The 20,521-nt window shown below is 48.4% G+C and overlaps 1 protein-coding gene across 3 annotated transcripts in view; it reads left to right on the top strand.

Annotated features, from left to right (window-relative positions):
- Positions 1-20,521, top strand: part of LOC134965923 (sialic acid-binding Ig-like lectin 13) — a 208,531-nt gene that overhangs the window by 46,194 nt on the left and 141,816 nt on the right. The window contains exon 1 of one of the 3 annotated variants that reach the window (XM_063942326.1): positions 8,723-8,800. The exons of the other annotated variants lie outside the window; for them this stretch is intronic. The gene's annotated coding sequence lies outside the window, so the exon portion shown is untranslated. Of the gene's footprint in view, positions 1-8,722; positions 8,801-20,521 lie in introns of those variants that run through there. 3 annotated transcript variants of the gene reach the window in all.

Here is a 20,521-nt window from a genome sequence, read left to right as displayed (position 1 = left end):
CTTGGACTATAGGCACAATGTCCGAGTATGTTATTTGATCCTTTAGATTAGCACTTCTTTTATAGCAAAACAAGGGCAACCTCTCACAATATTTACCCATAGTCGGATCGGACTGCAAAATGTGCCAGTGCTTCAAGATCGCTTGTCTCGTGCCCTTAGAGGATACAGAATAGGTGCTGGAAAAGATCAATCGTCCCATTTCATCTGGACGTATGTTGGGTTCCATTAACTGCTTCCGATCAAGTTTCAAACACCTGGATATTGATTCCTGGACTTCTCTCGGATCATATCCCCTTTCAATGAACTTATTGCCCATCTCTGAGAGGGCCTTTGGTAGTGTCCCACTGTCCGACGTTATTCTGACAACTCTAACTAGCTGTGAATACGGTAAGCCCCTCTTAAGGGGTTGAGGATGAAAACTCGATGCCAGTAGTAGAGTGTTTTTGTCAGTTGGTTTTGTAAAAATTTCCGTAAAAATATTTACCCACATCATATAACTTAGGATCAATAATATAAGGTATATATAGTAAAATGTGGGTATATGTTTCAACAAATGGGATGTGGTAGCTATAAATATGTTATGTATTGATATAACTATCCCCATGTACTACCTTATACCCGGTCTCAGGGTGGTGGACTGGGTGTCACGGGTTGCCGTTGACAACCTGCCTAACTGGATATAGACGCCGCCCCTTGGACGTCACGTGACGTGCCGACGGGGCGGTTTCATCCAGGATAGGACTCGGCGGGCTTGTTCCTTCCGGGGGGAATGGATGTGTGACACCTCTCTGCATCTTGTATGCGGAGAGGTGAGGGCACGCCAGGCCTCTGACGTCACTACCGGAGCGCGGCACATGACGGCGCGTCCGGATGACGTCGGACTGTTCCGCACATGAGGCCGGTGACAGCAGGTGTACATGAGGTAATTTAGACACTGGGTTTAAATAGGCTGCATTTACTTTGCAGCGTTTGGGCACTTGGCACTTTACACTGCAGGATGAGCAGTGACTTTACAAATATGCTGAATCTATTATTCCCCTGATGAAGGCAGACGAAACAGCTGTTGCGATGTTGAGTATTTCATTGCATATGTTACCTTGCTGCTAAACTACCTGTGCTGCATGTTTTGCATGTCTATACTTGAAAATGTTGCACTTTATTAAAACACAGAAGGATATTCATTCATTCAAACAGTGTGCTGTTTATCCTGAGCTGGGTTTCCTAGTGTATGGACAAATGCTATACTATTTATCTGACCTGGCACCTATCTATTAACTTGGAGGTGTGTTGCGACTCCATTTGTGGAATTTCATGTAACCTGAGTAACGGATTGTTATCTAATGGACTAGGAGCTGCACCACTAAGATTTGGATTTTTTCAATTTTTCATTATAATCCTTTCATTTTTTCTTTTTTGTTATATTTTTTTATTTTTTCTATTTTTTCCTGGTGTACTATACCTTGTCTGGGTGATGGATCTAGACGCAAATGATATTACAGGTACTAAGAGATTTTTAGATAAAGAGGTTTCTAAAATTTTATTCTCATCTACTGACAAATTAGCCTTTGACATTGACACGCCGACAGAAGTAAATGCTGACTTGCTGCGACTCCGTAAAAGATTAGTCGAATTGGAATTACATGGCTTAACTATTTCACAATATCATAAAGAAAAATTGATTCCACGTGGGTTTAGAATTAAAAATCAACCTACGTTGGGTCGCAGCAACAAAGAATTCTGTCGCCAATGGTGCCAGATATTGAACCAATGTAGTTTTGATTTGATGGTATTGGTAGTCCAACAGGTCAATTTGGACATTGAAATGGTAAAAAAAAGAGATCTTATCTTGTGAATCAACAGGTTTGGACATTTTGAAGGCTGATGCTTCCTATGATTGGTTAATCAAACTGGATGATTCAGTCACAGCCTTTAGAAACGATCTGCTGGCCTTCAAAAACTCCAAATATAGGAAAGTTAAGGAGGACTACCGAGACCTACGAGTATATCCTTGGTTGTTTACCCAATCTAATAGACGACCCTGGAGAACAACCCAGGGTTTTCGTAAAAAACCTGAGGCTTTATTTACTGATATTGATTCACATACATCCCAGAGTAACTCTGATCACTCCAGTAATCAAAGAGGCTCTTTTTTAGGGGAGAAGAACTTCACAAGGAGCAAGGCAAAAAAGAACAAAGACACGGGAGACCTTGCAGGAGAGGGGGGATCAGGCACAAAAGATACCGGGGGGAAAAATTACAAGGGAGGTCGGAGGTAACAGTTTTTAATTTATCTGATTACCTTCCTTCAGCAGTAGAAATGGCAGTATTGTCTAAGGGACTTACGTTTGTACAGACTCACAAACAGAATGTATTTGATTGTGAAGTCAAATTATATAAATTTTTTAGACAGTTGAAACTTAAAGATTTTTTTTACAGAAAGAGTGAAGAGAATCGTTCAGTGAATCCCTTTAAAGCTGCTAGCAAATTTGACCCACCATTATCTAATTCCGCTATTGAGGTTTTTATGCGATTGGTCAAAAAGGAGGCTTTACCTAGTGTCCAAAACACTAGAATTAAAAATTACAACATGACAAAAGCCGAAAGATCAGCTATTAAATCATTACGTGATAACACAGATATCATTATACGCCCCGCCGATAAAGGCGGGGGGATAGTGTTACTAAATCGGATTGATTATGTAAATGAAATCAATAGACAATTAGCGGATGGTCAATGCTATAAACAGCTCCGCTTTGATCCCACTGACAACTTTAAGCGAGAAGTTGATTCGATCATTGAACTGGGACTCTCCAATAACTGGATAGATGAACAAACAGCAGGCTTCTTGACACAAGAATTCCCACGTATACCTTTGATCTATATCCTGCCTAAGGTTCATAAATGCATGCAGAAACCCCCAGGGAGACCCATCATCTCTTCAAGGGGATCCTTGTGTCAAACATTGTCACAGTATGTAGATTTTCATTTGCAGCCTGTTGTACAATCAACGCCCTATTTTATTAGGGATACCATGGATTTTTTGAAAAAGCTGAACTCCATTGGTCCAATACAGAATGATTGCTTTCTGGTGACCTTGGATGTCACCAGTTTATACACTAACATCAATCATGTTGAGGGCTTAGAGGCCACGAGGGATGCGATTGCCTCCAGTCCACAGTATGAGGGTCCGCCATGTGAATTTTTGATTTTGTTGTTGGATTTCATTTTGCACAAAAATTATTTTTTGTTTGAAAACTCATTTTATTTACAGTTGCAGGGGACAGCGATGGGGTCCAATGTGGCCCCATCGTATGCCAATTTATTTATGTTTCAATATGAGAAGGCACATATTATGGCTGATCCAATATTTTCCGAATTCATTAAATTTTATGTTCGTTTTATAGATGACCTTTTCATCCTGTGGACTGGAGGTGAATTGAAACTTCTTGAGTTTGTTAACAAATTGAATAGTTTACCAGGGTCAATCAGATTCACGTGTACCTATGATTTGACCAGCATCAGTTTTTTGGATGTTACAGTAAACGTACAAGATGGGGATTTTTTTACGGAAATTTTTACAAAACCAACTGACAAAAACACTCTACTACTGGCATCGAGTTTTCATCCTCAACCCCTTAAGAGGGGCTTACCGTATTCACAGCTAGTTAGAGTTGTCAGAATAATGTCGGACAGTGGGACACTACCAAAGGCCCTCTCAGAGATGGGCAATAAGTTCATTGAAAGGGGATATGATCCGAGAGAAGTCCAGGAATCAATATCCAGGTGTTTGAAACTTGATCGGAAGCAGTTAATGGAACCCAACATACGTCCAGATGAAATGGGACGATTGATCTTTTCCAGCACCTATTCTGTATCCTCTAAGGGCACGAGACAAGCGATCTTGAAGCACTGGCACATTTTGCAGTCCGATCCGACTATGGGTAAATATTGTGAGAGGTTGCCCTTGTTTTGCTATAAAAGAAGTGCTAATCTAAAGGATCAAATAACATACTCGGACATTGTGGCTATAGTCCAAGAAAAAAATACTTGGCTGCAACTGAAAAAAGGAGCTTTTAAGTGTGGTTCGTGTGTCAATTGCAAACATATGCGCACAGGGAGCAGCTATTCTCAACCTATGTCAAAGAAAGTTTATTATCTACGTCATCGTATGACATGTGAAACACGATATGTCACTTATATGATTGTCTGCCCCTGCAATAAGCTTTATGTAGGCAAGACCATGAGAATGCTAAAAGAGCGCATGGCCTTACATCGCTCGTCAATTAAGAAAGCTTTCATCAAAATGGATGGCACTACACCACCGGTTGCTAAACACTTTGTGCAATATGGACATAACATCAAAGATCTATTGTTCATGCCAATTGATCATGTGCCGCCACTAAAATTAGGTGGAGATAGGCATAAACTGTTGCTACAGCAGGAGTGCCGATGGATTCGTCGTCTTGACACGTTGACTCCGGCAGGATTAAATGAAGATTTCTCTTTTACCCCATTCTTGTGATATTGCTCACTATTTTTGTTTTTGCATTTTATTTTAATTTTTTAATTTTTGTCTTTTGGTCTTATTTCGGTACACGTGGGTCCTGACCTCTGGATTGTGTCTAGATCCATCATCTGATAGGGATATATTATTAATATTACTTTTGGTATGGAGTGTTGTTGTTACACATCCCATATTGGTGAAGTGATATCTATAGGACATATTTACCCACATCATATAACTTAGGATCAATAATATAAGGTATATATAGTAAAATGTGGGTATATGTTTCACCAACTGGGATGTGGTAGCTATAAATATGTTATGTATTGATATAACTATCCCCATGTACTACCTTATGCCCGGTCTCAGGGTGGTGGACTGGGTGTCACGGGTTGCCGTTGACAACCAGCCTAACTGGATATAGACGTGACGTGCCGACGGGGCGGTTTCATCCAGGATAGGACTCGGCGAGCTTGTTCCTTCCGGGGGGAATGGATGTGTTACACCTCTCTGCATCTTGTATGCGGAGAGGTGAGGGCACGCCAGGCCTCTGACGTCACTACCGGAGCGCGGCACATGACGGCGCGTCCGTGATGACGTCGGACTGTTCCGCACATGAGGCCGGTGACAGCAGGTGTACATGAGGTAATTTAGACACTGGGTTTAAATAGGCTGCATTTACTTTGCAGCGTTTGGGCACTTGGCACTTTACACTGCAGGATGAGCAGTGACTTTACAAATATGCTGAATCTATTATTCCCCTGATGAAGGCAGACGAAACAGCTGTTGCGATGTTGAGTATTTCATTGCATATGTTACCTTGCTGCTAAAACTACCTGTGCTGCATGTTTTGCATGTCTATACTTGAAAATTTTGCACTTTATTAAAACACAGAAGGATATTCATTCATTCAAACAGTGTGCTGTTTATCCTGAGCTGGGTTTCCTAGTGTATGGACAAATGCTATATATTATATTATATACCTTTATAAATATTGATTGCAAATCCTGTTAAGCAATAGTCTTTGTATAAGGGTATTTGTAAACCCCTGGGGCGCCTCTTTTTCTATACAATATATATATATAAGAAAAGTTAAAAAGAAGTGTGGAGGAGCTAATCATACTGGTCTAGCTCAGAAATTTTTTCAAAACTTACTGCTCATTCAAGCCCCTAGGGGCTATCATGTCCAACCTAAATATCCACTGAGCCTCTCGTTTGTATGATTCAAGGACCTGATCACCACCTCTGATCGATGGCGCTATCCAATCAATGATTCTACAATGGAGAGTCGGTATTTGATGCCCCAATTCCATCTAGTGCCTAGCCACTGGTTTATCCGTACTTCCCGTCTCAATCGCTTGGTGGATCGAACATCTGTGGTTCACCATACGGTCTCTAAACCTCCTTTTTGTAGGCCTACGTAGGCCAACCCACAGGGGCAAGTGATCAAGTAGATAACACCAGGCAGTGCAAGTGGTGTTTTATTGGTATTTGTACACCACTATGTGGGTGAGGGAAAGTGGGTCCCGAGGTTAGGAACCTACAAGTTGTGCAGTCCAAACACTTAAAACAGCCCTTTTTAGTAGATCTCAGCCAAGTACCACCTTTATTCTTTGTCGGATTCATTAGTGGTCTCATTAGGAGCTGCTTCAAGTTAGCTCGGCGACGATACGCTAGCATTGGCTGTCGGTCTGTTAGTCTCCTGACCTTAGAATCAGATGCAATAATGTTCCAGTTGTGCCTGAATGTGTCTTTCACAACTTTAGCTTTGTCATCATATTTACTTGCATAAATCATCTGATTGTTGCTCTTTTGTCTTGCTTTTACCGTTGGTATAGCAGCCTTCCGGTGTGCTTTAGCAAGGCAGCTCTCAATCGTTTTATGCGCATAACCCCTTTCTTTCAAACGTGCCTTGACTTCCATAATTTGCTGTTCTGCCAGTCTCTGGTCGGTGTTAATCCTTAGGACATGTATAAACTGTGAGATTGGTAAATTCATCTTCAGACTTGGAGAGTGATGACTATTGACATATAATAAAGAATTTCTGTCCGATTCCTCCATAAAGAGCGTGGAACCTAGACCATTATCTGATTTGTATATTGTTATGTCCAGGAAGTCTATCTTCATCTTATCACATTTTGCTGTAAATTTAACTGGTGTATCTAACCCATTAAGTGTCGCCACCATCTGCTGGAACTCAGTCCCTGTCCCTCTCCATCCCTCTCCATAGTGTTAAAATATCATCAATAAATCTATGATATTGTACAAGGTGTTTACCAAATCTCTGCATAATAAATGTATTCTCAAACCAGTGCATGTAGATATTTGCATAGGCAGGTGCCAGGTTCGACCCCATCGCGGTCCCTGACACCTGCCTATAAAATCTACCCGCATACAAGAAGTGATTCTCATGCAGGACCAAACTCATTAGTTCAATTAGAAATTCTATCTATCCAAAATGTACAAGAGCATCATGTACTGCATTCATACCAGCTTCATACGGTATAATTGTATACAATGAGTTAACATCTAGTGTTACCAATAAAATATCATCATATTTCGCAGGAGCATTCTGCTTAATCTTCTCGAGGAAATCACTAGTGTCACGCAAGTAGCTGGGAATTTGCAAAACAACCAGTTGTAGATATTGATCGATAAATTTTGCTAAAGGTTGCAACACCGATCCTTGGGCCAAAATTATTGGGCACCCCATGGGGGTCCACTAAGGTCTTGTGGACCTTGGGCAAGGTATAGAGAAATGGACACTTTGGATGCTCAACCATCATGTGCTGCAGTCTGGCTGTCAATCCAACCACTTTATAAACCTCTGTTGACACACAGATCCACCTTATTTTTAATATGCATCATAGGTTCTGAGGCACAAACTTTATACACAGTGGTGTCAGCCAATTGTCTCTTAATCTCTCTATCATAATTTGCCCAGTTTTGTAAAACAATGGCCCCACCCTTGTCAGCCGGACGTATTATCACATGTTAATTTTCCTTCAATGATTTCAATGCCAATCTCTGCCCCTTGGTAAGATTATCATACCTACAGGGCTGCATATTAGTTTTAACGTCATATTCCATAGCTCGCACAAACATTTTAATGCTTGAATCCATTGAAGGTGGGTCAAATGAACTAGGGTTTTTTTATTTTTTGGTCACAGCCTGTGTCTCATGAATGCTATCTTCAAAATATTCTTTTAAACGTAATTTATGTGCAAACTTAAATTGATCAACACAAAATTCAAAAGGATCATGTCTAACCATGGGCACAAAGTTCAAACCTAATGCCAGAAGTGATATTTCATCAGGGGACAACTGGTGATCCGATAAATTAAAAATAAGCTTCATCTCCGCCTCCTGCGACCTCTTCTCTTTATAGCCACTCCTCCTCGGGTGCGGCCTCCTCCTCTTGTGTGTGTATAGTATCCCCCACCCCTCCCTGTGTGTCTAAAAAAAACACTAGGTGGGCGGGTATCAGATTGTTCGGTGTCAGAGGTAGTAGCTGAGGATGCGGTATCCAGAGTCTGAAAAACTCTAGGACCCCGAGTTCTCCTAAATCTGGTGTTATTCTTATTGTGATTGTCACCACTCAACCAACGGTAGACTTGATGATTTTTATAGTCATTCTCAACAGTGCTTCAGGTTTTCCTCTTGAATGAAACTAGCTCATTCTTGTATGTGTCAATTTGGTTCTGTAATTTCAATATCCAACTATCAGACTTATCATTAGATAGAGACTGTAAAGACTGCTGCTCAAAAGACTTAATCTCCTCTCTTACTTGTGTCAATTCAACTCCTACTTGCTCAATAACTAGGAGCATTAAATCAAAAGCACATTTATTTAGTACGCCACACCATCTGCTACAGAAGGTGGCACGATTGCGACCTATAGTAGGTACGTTTCCAACTCTAAAGCCATCGGGAATTTTCTTAGTTCTAAAGTATTCTGATAAAAATTGTCCATGCAGGACTAAATCAGTTTCTCTCCATTCTAAACGTAGGAGTCTATAGAATAAATCCACGGGCTTCTCAGTTGGCAATGCACCAAACTCACATTTATCAAATCACACTTTCTCTGCGTCTTCATCAGTTAAAGATATGTGTTTGTTCAAATAATAAGCCTTCATCAAAGGCAATTGGTTTCTGCTGAGACATTTCCTAACCAACAATATCTCCACAGTTTGGCTTAAAGCACAATCTGAGATCCATACAGAGAGTAAGAACCAGCAGAGTCAGTACTGACACTATATTACACTTAGCTCCACCACACAAAAATTCTAAAAACAGGTATTTAATTCCGTTGCAATGACTCTGCTTTGTTGCTACTGTTGATGGCTTATAATGATGAAAAGCTTGACAAAGGTTATTTAGTAACCGAAACGTTGCACAATGTCTGTATGCAAACCCTGTGAAGCCTTGCATTTATTGGTACTGTGAGTATGGTATAAAAATGTTCTAAGCAAATTTCAAAAGTGACTTGGATGGAGAGTGCCTATTTTTTTGGACTTTGTCTATACACAGTAATCGCTCTGAAAGGGGATCAACCTGTATAGTGCACCCCACCGTTGGATACTCTGATGAGAGTGCTGGACTTTCCCATATATATATATATATATATATATATATATATATATATATACTAGGTGCTTCATTGCGCCCTAAGGGCGCTCTTCACAACGTCGTAGGGGGCTACACCCCCATCACCCCTGCACGTCTATGTGTGGTTGAATATATGATTATATGGAGTATTACCTGCATTCCTACTGTTGTTAAGAGGTAAAATATTGCGCAATGTGAGGGCAGCGGATGGTGATGGGGGCGTCGCCTCTTGCTACGGCGTGAACAGCGGCTGCAAGTCACGATGTACAGAATGTAGCGGGTGTGTGGGGAACCGTGGATGGGGGAGAGTGTCTGTAGATGCTGCAGGCGGAGGGGTGAATGGGGAAGGGAGTTGGGAGGGGCTGCGGGTGGGGTTGGGCTGGGGAGTGGGGTCCGGAGGTGCCATGGGTGGGGGAAGGGAGGGGGTGTCGCGGGTGGGGAAGGGACAGTTGCGGGGGTTGCTGCGGTGTGGGGGAGGGTGTCTGTAGATGGTACGGGTGAAGGGGGTTTGATGCAGGGAGGGGGTGTGCAGATGGTTGAGGGGGCTGCGGGTGGTGGAGGGTCAGGTGCGGGGGTGCGTGGATGCTGCAGGTGGGGTTGGGAGGTGCCATGTGTGGGGGGGCGAGAAGCATGGGTGGTGCAGGTGGGAGAGGGGCAGGTGCGGTGGGGGACGGGGTCCGAGGGCGGTAGGGGAGGGGCAGTTGTGGGTGTTCCGAGGGTGGGGTAGGGTTGGGTGGCATGGGTGGGGAAGGGAGGGGTGCGGGGTTTGCTGCTGTGTGGGGGAGGGTGTCTGTAGATGCTACGGGTGGAAGGGGGTTGATGGGGGTGGCGCAGATGGGTGAGGGGGTTGGGAGGTGCTGGGGAGGGGGGGAGGCTGCGAATGGGGAGAGTAGATTTGGAGGTGGTGTGAATAGTGGAGGAGAGGGGGTGTGGTGAGGGAGTGGCAGGTGCAAGGCTGTTGGGGATGGAGTAAGGGTTCCGAAGGTGCTGAGGTTGGAGAAGGGGTTGATTGCTGGGGTGCGGTGGATGGAGGGGTCCGGATGTGCTGCAGGTGCAGAAGGGGCTAATTGCGGGGGGGGGGGTGGATGGTGGAGGGGGTCCGGAGGTGCTGCGGGTGGTGGAGGGGCAGGTGTGAGGGTGCGTGTAGGGGAGGTGGGTTGCTACAGTTGGGGTAGGTGGTTGGGAGGAGCCGTGTGGGGGGGAAGAAGCATGGGTGGTGCAGGTGGAAGAGGGGCAGTTGCAGTGGTTTGGCAGATGGGGGAGGAGGTCTGGAAGTGCCGTGGGTGGTGGAGGAGCAGGTGTGGAGGTGCGTGGATGACATGGGTGGGGTAGGGGGTGGATGCTGCAGGTGGGGTAGGGGGTTGGGAGGTTGCGTGTCGGGGGGTAGAAGTACGGGTGGAAGAGCGGCAGGCGCGGTGGTGTGGCGGATGGGAAGGGGGTCTGGAAGTGCCACGGGTGGTGGAGGCGCAGTTGTGGGGGTGCGTGGATGCCACGGGTGGGGGAGGGGGGGTGCTGCTTGTGGGGTAGGGTTTGGGAGGTGCCGTGTGGGGTGGGAGAAGCATTGGTGGTGCGGGTGGAAGAGAGGCAGGTGGGGTGGTTTGGCAGATGGGGGCGGGGGTCTGGAAGTGCTGCGGGTGGTGGAGGCACAGTTGTGAGGGTAGCAGCGGGTGGGGGACGTGGTCCTATACACACAGCATAATTCTGGTCTGTACAGCATGGACATATACAGACACAACGACTGCACTCCTGTCTGCACTCACCACTTGAGGCTGGGCTGGGCCCCGCCATTCCCATGGCCTGTCACTTCCTCACACAGCTGCAGAATGCTGGACACCGCCGACAACTCCTCCTCCGCTCCTCGGTGTCGTTATCCACAGAAGGCCCTGAGAGAGTCACCTCCTCACACAGCAGCAGCAGCACGTTCGGGTCGGTAGCCGCAGCCTCTTCCATTCCCCTGCGCCTCCATCAGATGGACAGTGGACCGGCATCCCCCGAGGCCGTCCCTTCCCCACACAGCTGCAGCGTGCTCTGGTCCCCCGCCGGAGCCTCCACCGATCCCAGTCCAGTAAAAAGTTAGTGAAGCGGGAGCGTGGCAGGCGCCCATAGGCAGCTGCCTAATGCTGACGTCGGCCCTGATACTGAGCACTCCCCCAGGCAGCATGGCGCCTGGAAAGCTGCAGGTAGGGGAGTGACTTTATGTGGAGCTGGGGGCAGGAGTGGCGTGAGGCTGGGCGCCTGCACACAGACAGGTGCGGGTGAGGGGGATGTGGAAGTGGAGGGGGTTGCGGCGTTGTGCTGACGGCGTGTGGCGGTACAGTGTGGGCTGGGTGTATAAGAGAGGTTGTGGGGCGGGCGGCAGCGGTCTGTGCGGCTGTGGTGTGTGCGGTGTGTTGCCATTACTGTGTGTCCGCATCTACAAGGTGATGCACAGACATGGGGCGGCAGGGAGGGGACGCAGAGACGTGGGGCGGCAGGGAGGGGATGCAAAGATGCGGGGCGGCAGGGAGGGGACGCAGAGATGCAGGACGGAAACACAGAGACACAGGGCGGGGACCCAGAGACGCAGAGCGGCAAGTAGGGGATGCAGAGATGCAGGGTAGCAGGGAGGGGACGCAAAGAGGCGGGACGGAAACGCAGAGACACAGGGCGGGGACCCAGAGACGCAGGGCGGCAGGGCGGTGACGCAGAAATGCAGGGAGGGGACGCAGAGACGCAAGGAGGGGACGCAGAGCGGCAAGTAGGGGACGCAGAGATGCAGGGTAGCAGGGAGGGGACGCAGAGAGGCGGGACGCAGGGAGGGGATGCAGAGAAGCGGGAGGCAAAGTTGCGGGCAGTAGGGAGGGGATGCAGAGAGGCTGGGTGGCAGGGAGGGGATGCAGAGATGCGGGCGGCAGGGAGGGGACGCAGAGAGGCGGGGTGGCAGGGAGGGGATGCAGAGAGGCGGACGGCAGGGAGGGGGCGCAGACACGCGGGGCGGTAGGGAGGGGATGCAGAGACGCAGGTCGGCAGGGAGGGGGATGCAGAGACGCGGGGCGGCAGGGAGGGGGACGCAAAGACACAGGGAGTGGGATGCAGAGATGTGGGTGGCAGGGATGGGATGCAGAGAGGCGGGGCGGCAGGGAGGGGATGCAGAGATGCTGGCGGTAGGGAGGGGATGCAGAGAGGCGGGGTGGCAGGGAGGGGACACAGAGATGCGGGAAGGCAGGGAGCGGACGCAGAGATGCGGGGCGGTAGGGAGGGGATGCAGAGAGGCAGGCCGGCAGGGAGGGGACGCAGAGATGCAGTGCGGCAGGGAGGGGATGCAGAGAGGTGGAGCGGCAGGGAGGGGATGCAGAGAGACGGGGTGTCAGGGAGAGGGACGCAGAGACGCGGGGTGGCAGGGAGGGGGACGCAGAGAGGCGGGGTGGCAGGGAGGGGATAAAGAGACGCAGAGCGGCAAGGAGGGGATGCAGAGAGGCGGGGTGGCAGGGAGGGGACGCAGAGACGCAGAGCGGCAAGGAGGGGACGCAGAGACGCAGGGCGGCAGGGAGGGGATGCAGAGAGGCGGGGGGCAGGGATGGGGATGCAGAGAAGCGGGAGGCAGAGATGCGGGCTGTAGGGAGGGGACGCAGAGAGGCTGGGTGGCAGGGAGGGGACGCAGAGACGTGGGGCGGCAGGGAGGGGACGCAGAGAGGCGGGGTGGCAGGGAGGGGATTCAGAGAGGCGGTGTGGCAGGGAGAGGATGCAGAGAGGTGGGGTGGCAGGGAGGGGATTCAGAGAGGCGGGGTGGCAGGGAGAGGATGCAGAGAGGCGGGGTGGCAGGGAGGGGGCGCAGACACACGGGGCGGTAGGGAGGAGATGCAGAGATGCGGGACGGCAGGGAGGGGGACACAGAGACGCGGGGCGGCAGGGAGGGGGACGCAGAGACGCAGGGAGGGGGATGCAGAGATGCGGGTGGCAGGGAGGGGATGCAGAGAGGCTGGGTGGCAGGAAGGGGACACAGAGACGCTGGGCGGCAGGGAGCGGACGCAGAGATGCGGTAGGGAGGGGATGTAGAGAGGTGGGCCGGCAGGTAGAGGACGCAGAGACGTGAGGCGGCAGGGAGGGGATGCAGAGAGGCGGGGTGGCAGGGAGAGGGACGCAGAGACGCGGGGTGGCAGGGAGGGGGACGCAGAGAGGCGGGGCGGCAGGGAGGGGATAAAGAGACGTGGGTCGGCAGGGAGGGGATGCAGAGAGGCGGGGTGACAGGGAGGGGATTCAGAGACGCGGGGCGGCATGGAGGGGACGCAGAGATGCGGGGCGGCAGGGAGGGGATGCAGAGAGATGGGGCCGGCAGGGAGGGGATGCAGAGAGGCAGGGCGGCAGGGAGGGGACGCAGAGAGATGGGGCCGGCAGGGAGGGGATGCAGAGAGGCAGGGCGGCAGGGAGGGGATGCAGAGAGGCTGAGCGGCAGAGAGGGGACGCAGAGACGCGGTGCTGCCTAAGTACTCTCTCTCACCTGTGAGGTTGGGGCAGCGTCCACAATGTAATTTTGACACAGTGTCGGCATTGTATAGCTGGCACAGTGTCGGCATTGTATAGCTGGCACAGTGTCGGCATTGTATAGCTGGCACAGTGTGGGTATTGTATATCTGGGCCTGTGGGGGCAATGTCTATCTGCCACTGTGGGCCCATTGTATATCTGCAACAGTGGGGGCATTGTATAGCTGGCACTGTGGGGGCAATTGTACAGCTGGCACTGTGGGGGCAATTGGACAGATGATACTGTGGGGGCAATTGGACAGATGGCACTGTGGGGGCAAGTGGACAGCTGGCACTGTGGGGGCAATTGTACAGCTGGCACTGTGGGGGCACTTGTACAGCTTGCACTGTGGAGGCAGTGTATAGCTGGCACTGTGGGGGCAATTGTACAGCTGGCACTGTGGGGGCAATTGTACAGCTGGCACTGTGGGGGCAATTGTATAGCTGGCACTGTGGGGGCATTGCTTGCAGGAGGTAGTGCTGGGGTTGTGGGGAGGGGGGTTTAGGTGGTGTGCGGCTCGACGGCGGGTCCCGCGGCTGCATGCTGAAGGATAGTGCTGGGGTTGTGGGGAGGGGAGGATGTGTGCTGTGCGGCTCGTCTTTTCAGCTGACGTCGGGTCCCGGCCAGCTCGTCCTGGAGCGCATGGCGGGTTCCGGCCAGCTAGTGATGGGAAATCTAGTTCAGTTCGGTGATTAGTTCATTATGATCTAGTTCACTGAAAAGATTAGTTCTGAAGATTAGTTCATCTAGTTCATTTAGTTCATCATTTCACTCACTGACTCTGAGACTGAAAGGAGTGATTAGATTTAGAACTAGTCTAGACTATTACACATAGAGTAGGCATTTCTAATACTAGCTCATTGTAGGAGTTATAATCTTTTTCAAATGATCAGATGTGTGTAATGTCAGATTTTTTATTTTTAAGAAAAGCAATAAGTTATATAGCAACCTTATACTGACATATGTATCTCTGCAATATTAATCCCATTGTTGGTACTCCTTTTTACTTCATAATAGGCAAGTGAAAGACCCAAATCCAGAGTAATGTCATAAATCACTTTTAGTTTTTTCTGCTTTTAAAATACAGTAATTAAAAGAATGTAACAGACCTTAGAGAGATAAAGTGGAGATGTTGCAAAGCAACCCATCAGCTTTTGTAATTTATGTTCAACAGTATATAAAGTGACAGAAGCTGATTGGTTGCTAGGGGCAACTGCTCAACTTTATGTCACTTGAAGGTTCATAGTACATATCCCCCTGTGTCTTGTGTGGAGTAATCATACCCTACAGAAGGCATGTCCAAACTGCGGCCCTCCAGCTGTTGTGAAACTACATATCCCAGCATGCCCTGACACAGTTTTTCCGTCAGAGAATGCTAAAGCTGTGTCAGGGAATGCTGAGATGTGTAGTTTCTCAACAGGTGGAGGGCCGCAGTTTGGACATGCCTGCCCTACAGGATAGCATGCAGCACTCAGCACTGTGTCTTTAGCTGATTGGGAGTGTAGCTTGTCACCTAATATACTGGGGGAATGAATCAGGGCTATATGCAGTTCAGCATCAGCTCCATACAATGCATATTCCTGAGCACAGCAGTGCCACACATGGTAGCTGAGAAGTACTGCACTGACTTGTATGGCTGTATGAGTCATTGAGTCAGTGAACTGATCAGTGAACTGTAATGAATCACTGAACTACTTGCTGAACTACTGAACTACTTGCAAGGAGAGTGACTCGTGAGTCGTCAGGACAATGCAGTTCAATCAGCTTCATAGAGTCCACTGACTCCATGAGCACAGCAGTTACCCCTGTGGCAGCTGAGGTAAACTGACTCATGAGAATTCAGTATTCACTCTCACACACACACACACACACACACACACACACACACACACACACACACACACACACACACACACACACACTGATTGGTTGCTATGGGCAACATCACTTCTATAGAACTACCTAAGTATATGTACCATCATATTTTTAATTATTTTAAGACTGAAGGTTCATCAGACAGACACACATATCCCCCTATGTCTTGTGTAGAGTAATCAGACCCTACAGCAGGCATGTCCAAACTGCGGCCCTCCAGCTGTTGAGAAACTACATATCCCAGCATGCCCTGACACAGCTTTAGCATTCTCTGACATCTGACAGCAAAACTGTGTCAGGGCATGCTGGGATATGTAGTTTCACAACAGCTGGAGGGCCGCAGTTTGGACATGCCTGCCCTACAGGATAGCATGCAGCACTCACAATTTGTCTTTGGTTGATTGGTAGTGACAGTGTACCTTGTGACCACCTAATATGCTAGGTGAATTAATCATGGCTACATGCAGTTCAGCATCAGCTCCATACAATGCATATGCCTGAGCACAGCAGTACCACACATGGTAGCTGAGAAGTACTGCACTGACTCGTATGGCTGTATGAGTCATTGAGTCAGTGAACTGATCAGTGAACTGTAATGAATCACTGAACTACTGAACTACTTGCTGAACTACTGAACTACTTGCAAGGAGAATGACTCATGAGTCGTCAGGACAATGCAGTTCACTCAGCTCCACAGAGTGAGTCCACTCCATGTCTGAGCACAGCAGTGCCCCCTGTGGCAGCAGAGATGTACTGACTCATGAGTACTGCTGAGTGACAGCTGAATAAAAACAGTGCAGCAGCAGCACCTACACAACACCCAGCAGAAGATTTAGCACAGCAGTATGCACAGGAACCAGTAGTACCAGAAGTAGCAGCAAGTGTTTGGACATCTGGACTAATAGGACAGTGATTGTATCACAGAAAGGTGAGCAGCATGACCACACATGCTCACTCACAGACACACAAAGGGGTAAATTTACTAAGGTGGGAGATTTTTAGAACTGGTGATGTTGCCCATGGCAACCAATCAAATTCTACTTACCATTTATCTAGCTGCTTCTAGCAGATAATAAATATAATCGTATTGGTTGCTATGGGCAACATCACCAATTCTAAAAAATCTCCCACCTTAGTAAATTTACCCCATAGACTTTGGCTAGGCAGTGCAGATGCTATTTTTTATTAGATCTGATTGCTGGGCTGTGTTGTACTTTTAACTTTCATTTCACAGCATCAGATTCAGGAAGTGAAAATCCAGTGAATGAGACAGTGAGAAGCCTAATGCTGGCTCTATTCTGTCTGTGTCTGACTCCTCCTTCCTGATGAACTAATCTTTGCCAAAGCTGTGAACTGAACGAACTAGTTCACTTTGAAGATTAGTTCATTTTGAACTAATCATTCATGAACTACCCATCACTACGGCCAGCTTGTCGTGGAGCGTCCGGCGGACCCCGGCCAACGTGTTGTGGAGCGGCTGCATGCAAGAGGTGGGGTGCTGGGGTTGTGGGGAGGGGGGGATCGTGGTGTGCAGCTCATCCGTGGTGCGGACGGCGGGTCCCGGCCAGCCTGTGTGTGCCGCGGCTGCATGCAGGAGGTGGTGCTGGACTTGTGGGGAGGGGGGAATAGCTGGTGTGGGGTGAGGGTGTCTTGTGTGTGTGTGTGTGTGTGTGTGTGTGTCTGTGTGTTTGTCCGTTGTGCATACGTCGTCTCTGGGCCTGCTGGTTGCCTCTGGGGACTGGGGAAGGGGGGGTGCGGGTGTCATTGGGGTGTAGGTGGCTGTTTTGGGGGGTAAACCTAGGGAAGGGTGCATGGTTACCAGGCACTGTGCTGCGTCCGGCCACTGGTGGGTTGTCTGTGGAGATGGTATCCGGATTCTGTGGCTGCAGTGCTGCTCCCATTGCAGGTAGTGTTAAGTGGTGTGCTGAAACTCCCCCCAGGCCTGTGAATCCACCCAGCGTTAGAGGGCCAGGCACAGACAAGGCAAATACATAGGATAAATATATATATATATATATATATATATATATTTTATTTTTTATTTTTATTTTTTCTTCCAATTAAATTTATTATATTTTTTTTACACTGGGGTTGCACGATTACATTGACAGAGCACCCCTGGATGAACACAGTAGTCCCTTGTAGGACAAAGCACCCCTTTATGTACAACAAAGCATGCCTGGGGATGAACCACCTACAGTGTCACAATACGTGTATGATACACTGCGGTCTGACCAGCAGTGTCACAGAAAAATAATAGTAAAGTACACTGGGGTATAGCACAAAATATATATATATATATATATATATATATCCAGATAAGTCCACACTCACTGCTACAGTCCACAACATAGGCGGTGCTCCATAAAGGGCTCCAGAGAAGTCCAAAATATATCCAAAAAGAGTACAGGCACTCACCACTTTTCCTTGAAAATAGAAGAATTTATTGCCACTCACAGGTGTGTCTCACATGGAGAGAGACAGTCAGCATAACAGCATATAGTGTCGACGTTTCGGCTCCCATCGAGCCTTCTTCAAGACAGACAGAAAAACAACAGGTGTATACCCAGCAGCTGGGTATACACCTGTTGTTTTTCTGTCTCTCTTGAAGAAGGCTCGATGGGAGCCGAAACGTCGACACTATATGCTGTTATGCTGACTGTCTCTCTCCATGTGAGACACACCTGTGAGTGGCAATAAATTCTTCTATTTTCAAGGAAAAGTGGTGAGTGCCTGTACTCTTTTTGGATATATATATATATATATTAGTGATGAGCGCCTGAAACTTTTCGGGTTTTGTGTTTTGGTTTTGGGTTCGGTTCCGCGGCCGTGTTTTGGGTTCGACCGCGTTTTGGCAAAACCTCACCGAATTTTTTTTGTCGGATTCGGGTGTGTTTTGGATTCGGGTATTTTTTTCAAAAAACACTAAAAAACAGCTTAAATCATAGAATTTGGGGGTCATTTTGATCCCAAAGTATTATTAACCTCAAAAAACATAATTTACACTCATTTTCAGCCTATTCTGAACACATCACACCTCACAATATTATTTTTAGTCCTAAAATTTGCACCGAGGTCGCTGTGTGAGTAAGATAAGCGACCCTAGTGGCCGACACAAACACCGTGCCCATCTAGGAGTGGCACTGCAGTGTCACGCAGGATGTCCCTTCCAAAAAACCCTCCCCAAACAGCACATGACGCAAAGAAAAAAAGAGGCGCAATGAGGTAGCTGTGTGAGTAAGATTAGCGACCCTAGTGGCCGACACAAACACCGGGCCCATCTAGGAGTGGCACTGCAGTGTCACGCAGGATGTCCCTTCCAAAAAACCCTCCCCAAACAGCACATGACGCAAAGAAAAAAAGAGGCGCATTGAGGTAGCTGACTGTGTGAGAAAGATAAGCGACCCTAGTGGCCGACACAAACACCGGGCCCATCTAGGAGTGGCACTGCAGTGTCACGCAGGATGGCCCTTCCAAAAAACCCTCCCCAAACAGCACATGACGCAAAGAAAAAAAGAGGCGCAATGAGGTAGCTGACTGTGTGAGAAAGATAAGCGACCCTAGTGGCCGACACAAACACCGGGCCCATCTAGGAGTGGCACTGCAGTGTCACGCAGGATGTCCCTTCCAAAAAAACCCTCCCCAAACAGCACATGATGCAAAGAAAAAAAGAGGCGCAATGAGGTAGCTGACTGTGTGAGAAAGATAAGCGACCCTAGTGGCCGACACAAACACCGGGCCCATCTAGGAGTGGCACTGCAGTGTCACGCAGGATGGCCCTTCCAAAAAACCCTCCCCAAACAGCACATGACGCAAAGAAAAAAAGAGGCGCAATGAGGTAGCTGACTGTGTGAGAAAGATAAGCGACCCTAGTGGCCGACACAAACACCGGGCCCATCTAGGAGTGGCACTGCAGTGTCACGCAGGATGGCCCTTCCAAAAAACCCTCCCCAAACAGCACATGACGCAAAGAAAAAAAGAGGCGCAATGAGGTAGCTGACTGTGTGAGAAAGATAAGCGACCCTAGTGGCCGACACAAACACCGGGCCCATCTAGGAGTGGCACTGCAGTGTCACGCAGGATGGCCCTTCCAAAAAACCCTCCCCAAACAGCACATGACGCAAAGAAAAAAAGAGGCGCAATGAGGTAGCTGACTGTGTGAGAAAGATAAGCGACCCTAGTGGCCGACACAAACACCGGGCCCATCTAGGAGTGGCACTGCAGTGTCACGCAGGATGGCCCTTCCAAAAAACCCTCCCCAAACAGCACATGACGCAAAGAAAAAGAAAAGAAAAAAGAGGTGCAAGATGGAATTGTCCTTGGGCCCTCCCACCCACCCTTATGTTGTATAAACAGGACATGCACACTTTAACCAACCCATCATTTCAGTGACAGGGTCTGCCACACGACTGTGACTGAAATGACGGGTTGGTTTGGACCCCCACCAAAAAAGAAGCAATTAATCTCTCCTTGCACAAACTGGCTCTACAGAGGCAAGATGTCCACTTCATCATCATCCTCCGATATATCACCGTGTACATCCCCCTCCTCACAGATTATCAATTCGTCCCCACTGGAATCCACCATGTCAGCTCCCTGTGTACTTTGTGGAGGCAATTGCTGCTGGTCAATGTCTCCGCGGAGGAATTGATTATAATTCATTTTAATGAACATCATCTTCTCCACATTTTCTGGATGTAACCTCGTACGCCGATTGCTGACAAGGTGAGCGGCGGCACTAAACACTCTTTCGGAGTACACACTTGTGGGAGGGCAACTTAGGTAGAATAAAGCCAGTTTGTGCAAGGGCCTCCAAATTGCCTCTTTTTCCTGCCAGTATAAGTACGGACTGTGTGACGTGCCTACTTGGATGCGGTCACTCATATAATCCTCCACCATTCTATCAATGGTGAGAGAATCATATGCAGTGACAGTAGACGACATGTCCGTAATGGTTGTCAGGTCCTTCAGTCCGGACCAGATGTCAGCATCAGCAGTCGCTCCAGACTGCCCTGCATCACCGCCAGCGGGTG

Source organism: Pseudophryne corroboree, chromosome 10 (assembly GCF_028390025.1).
Source record: "Pseudophryne corroboree isolate aPseCor3 chromosome 10, aPseCor3.hap2, whole genome shotgun sequence".
NCBI classification, from domain to species: domain Eukaryota; kingdom Metazoa; phylum Chordata; class Amphibia; order Anura; family Myobatrachidae; genus Pseudophryne; species Pseudophryne corroboree.
The sequence above is the reverse complement of the archived record's forward strand: the minus strand, read 5'-3'. Positions and strand labels throughout refer to the sequence as shown.